The 4,406-nt window shown below is 41.7% G+C and overlaps 1 protein-coding gene across 3 annotated transcripts in view; it reads left to right on the top strand.

The window, feature by feature from the left end:
- The window catches only part of Htr4 (5-hydroxytryptamine receptor 4), a 185,051-nt gene that overhangs the window by 12,478 nt on the left and 168,167 nt on the right, over positions 1 to 4,406 (top strand). The window lies entirely within an intron of this gene.

Consider the following 4,406-nt stretch of genomic DNA (forward strand, 5'->3'; position numbering starts at 1 on the left):
TTTTCCTATAAACCATTTCTTTCCCTACAAGGTAGACTAAGTGAGCCTCTTCTGTGGTCTTCACTGTTTAAGATCCAGTTTCTAGCAACGATGCTAAACTTTCCACTGAATAACATTTTATTTAACCAAGAAGAATATTTCCTTTCATTATTTTTGAAAAAATACATCAAAGAGTGTTTTGCATTCATACACACATATGCATGCTTGTGTGTCCCAGGATACTGATATTCCAAATGACTGAACTGGCCCCTGTGTGGATTTATACTTAAGGAAACGAGACTGTTACTTAGGACTAACTATCTTAGATGACTTAGTTCAAGTAGCATTTTTGGCTACCAACCCTAGTAGATCTAGCTTGTGGATACAGGTACTTTTTTTGGCCATTTGTGTTGTATACAGTTGTATCTGTACACTGAAATGTAAATGCTTAAATAAATAATATGGATTTGGGAAGGGGATATTTACAGTGATAAAATTTCTAAAATGAATATATCAATTGACAGAGGCTAGAAAGACTATGAAAACAATTTCCTACAAATTCCAAGTGTTTTCTGGGAAAGAAGTGCAGGTAAATAGCCAGGGAGATTAAATTTTCTTATTTAGATGATTCTGTTTTTTTTTTTTTTTTTTTTTTTTTTTTTTTTTTTTTCGGAGCTGGGGACCAAACCCAGGGCCTTGCACTTGCTAGGCAAGCGCTCTTCCACTGAGCTAAATCCCCAACCCCTGATTCTGTATTTTTTTTATAGCACATTTTTCACTCGAAGAGAGTTGGGGCTGGTGAAATTACAGACGACATAGAATATATGCCTCCTTTAGGCTGCCTGTTATGTGATGCCGGTAGGACTGTATACATTGGTGCTTGTGGTGGCTGATAGGCTAGACTACTCAGGTGAGGAGGTCAACAATACACATGTGAATGGTTAACTTTTATAAACACCTGCTCTTACTTGTTTTTTTGGTTCAACCCACAAGATGGGTGGAGTATATTTGATACAGTATGTGGGTTTCCTTTAACTTTTGAAATTTATAATTCTTTGACATTCTTCTCTGTGCTCATCCCGCCTAGTAATCTGTGTCTTCCCATTCCACTTCTGGAGGAAATGAGCTCTTGATCGATGAACAGACTTGCTTACAAGGAGCAGTGAATCAGTAGCAGGATAGGGCTGAGAACACACAGCCCGCAACACCTCCATCCAGTGTTCCTGATAGCATGCCAGGCTCCTGGCCTTAATCGGTTGTTAAGATACATAATGTTTTACTTATTCCTGACACTTGTCCAAAACAAAGGTATTGAGTATGACCTTTGATGTAGAACTATAACCCATGTAGGCATATTCTATAAAGAAATGTGGTTCCTCTAAGCATAGTTATGCATGAATATCCATCGGTGAAACCAAATCCAAGGAAAGCAAACAGGGCACAGCCAAGCAAACTGAGGTGATGACTTAGCTCCAGGAGGGCAGGTGTTGGCAACACACCAAACTACATCGATCTTCCGTTCCAATAGGTGGGGACCATTTCAGGTGAGTCCAGTGTGCATACTTCCTATAATAGAGATGCAACCACACACTTTCTGTTAACCTTTAACGACAGTTTCCTAGCAGCATTTCAGACCATTTTGAGGCACATTCACGTTGGGGGTTTTCATACCCTTAGTCACATAAGAGCTTAGAAGCCAGGGGACAGAGCATTCGTGTCAGCAGCGTGGAGGGCTGTAAAGTGGATGTTTCTTCTCCCCTTTACTCTGTAAGGGACAGTGTTGTGTGCGGGCATGTCCATCAAAGAAAATAAGCTCTGAAGACACTCTGTGTTCTGTGCTCCTGTCATTTTCTCTTACGACATGCACATGCTGGAGTAATTCCAGTGGCTGAGAGAGTTTGTTGTGGTCCTGAGAGAATACTGACACAGTCATTGTCCCTCACATGATAGAAAACTTTGTTTTGTTTTCTCTTCAACTTTACCCCCCAGAACTTTCGAGGCTCCTTGTCTGGTTGAAATAATCTCAGAGTGTTTCTTGTAATGAGACTCGTGTGGAGAGTACAGCTCCTTCTCTCCTAGATTACATAATAGAATGCCATATAACTGTCATTATCACACCCTCAACTTGGAGATGGGTCGAGTTAAGACTGAATGTTACTGAACCCTCAGGGATCATTGGGAAAGAGGGGCCAGAATAATCCTAAGGACTGGAGGCACCGGAAGTTTGCTCACAGCTCCTAGAAATGTCGGAGAAGCTATACCTATAAAGTCTTATCAATATGGCTGTGCAAGATAAACCTTGAGTTCCAGAATTGATAGCTGTGCAAGCTAGTCCCAGGTTTGTCAAGTGTTAGCTATGCAACTTTGCAAGGGAACCAAACTCTGACCCTCCGTTTCCTTATCGATGGGTTGGAGATAAAGATTCAGACATGGAAGGAAGGAAAGAAACAGTCTGGCATTTGTAGCTATTTAGGTAATAGCAGCTAATAAAAATAAGAGTTAGTAGGACTCACCGACTTAGAAATTGCTTTTGTTTTATGTGTGTGAAGTAGTCGCCTATAGACATGCCTATATACTCTGTGTGTGATTGTGCCTGTGGAAGCCAGAAGAGGGTGCTGGATCCCTAGGGTTACTAACATGGCAGACAATTATCCGCTGGCATGTGGGTGCTGGGAACAGAACTCAAGTCCTCTGGAAGACTAGTCCTGCCCTGAAATGTTAATCATCTCTTCACCCTGGCTTTGGCTACTTTTTACTTATAATGTTGTGTTCAAGGATGTTTGTGTAACACCCCATCTCTACAGAGAGAAAATAACAGACTGCCAAAACTCTATTTTCTCATTTGCAAAATGAATTAATTACTTCATTTGACTGGCATATGTATAGAGAGACTACAATGTGCTGGGCAGTTTTGTAGGCTTTGAGGATATTAGAGGAGTTAATGGGTCTGTTGACGCTTACATTGAAGTGACAGAAACAGAATATAAAAAAGCAGGCTAGAATTGACTAGAATAAATGCATGTATCAGACAGAAAGAACAGAACATAGGAGATGGAAATTTTTAGAAATTGAGGTCTGAGATCTTAGACAGGGAAAAAGATTTCATGGGGAAGCGACTTTTGAGGAGAGAGAATCATTTTCATTGACTATAGGAAGAGGGGAAAAAAGGCAAAGTTCTCTAGAAGTGAGGGAGGAATACTTTTGATGTTCAAGAGAAATAGCGTGACCATGTGCAAGTGGGCAGTAGGCTGTGGGCATGGATCAAGCTGAGTTCTGAAAGATGCTCAAGCCAGATCACGTGAGTATGGGCTGATAAGCTATGATGTATACTTTGGGGTTTATTGTGAGTGGCTCCTGTTATGGTTGAACATTTTCTTCCTGAATGCTCGCCAAGGCATCTAAAGGCTCAGGTTGAGTTTTGTGGTTCTCCTATGTGGATAAATGAACTTAGAGATTTCGCTTGGTAAGATTCAGTTAGAAAAGGCACAGTCAGAATTATAGGCTACCAGAGCTGGACGCTAACGCAGAGACGCTCCCCTATAACCTCCTCCCATTCTTTGGAGGTGATCGATGATGCCTGGAGGGAAAAAGAGCTCATCCAGGGTGACCTGGAGAGGCAACTCGGTCCCTGAATCCTCAAACTGACCATGTGGTGGAAGAAATGGGATGCAAGCCTTAAAGATTCTTTTGCACAGGGTCTTAACAGAACCAACTCGGTTAAGTGAAGTGAGGAGCAATGAAGAGAGGCATGTAAGGGCTTCTGCAGGTCTGCACGAAAGGAACTCCCAGTACTTAGAAATTTAATTTTCTCTTAATGGAGGCTAGGACTACTTAGCCTAGAATCCCTACGTAAGCCTTAAAGTCCTGAATTCCTAGATTCAAGATTTCTAGACTCAGGGGCTAGGCAGATGCCTAGCCACTAAAAATGCTTGCTGCACAAACATGAGGACCTGAGTTCAGATCTGTGTAAAGGCCAGTCTTGGTTTGTAAGCCCAGTGCTGGGGACAGGGCAGAGACAGCTGGATCCTAGATGTTTTCTGCTAGCCAACCTAGCTGACTTGGTGAGCATCTAGATTAGTGACAGACTCCCAAGAAACAAGGGATAGAGTGACAGAAGGGGCTATAGAGTACCAACGTCTGGCCTCCACATGCATGTGAAGCCTACACTCATACACAGAGAAGATAGGTCGGTAGGAAGAGAGGTAGATAGGCAGGCAGACAGACAGACAGACAGACACACACACACACATATGTACATACAAAGAAAGAGTTTGATTCCTGGACTCCCTAGGAAGTTGCTTTTGTTTGTTTGTTTGTTTTTTATCTGCTTGCACACATTTTCTGTTTCTAGGCAGAGAGTATTTACTAGATTATCAAAACCCCAACTAAATTTGTGTTGTTTGTACAAAAACAAAGCCTGAAAAATA

Source organism: Rattus norvegicus, chromosome 18 (genome assembly GCF_036323735.1).
Source record: "Rattus norvegicus strain BN/NHsdMcwi chromosome 18, GRCr8, whole genome shotgun sequence".
NCBI lineage: Eukaryota > Metazoa > Chordata > Mammalia > Rodentia > Muridae > Rattus > Rattus norvegicus.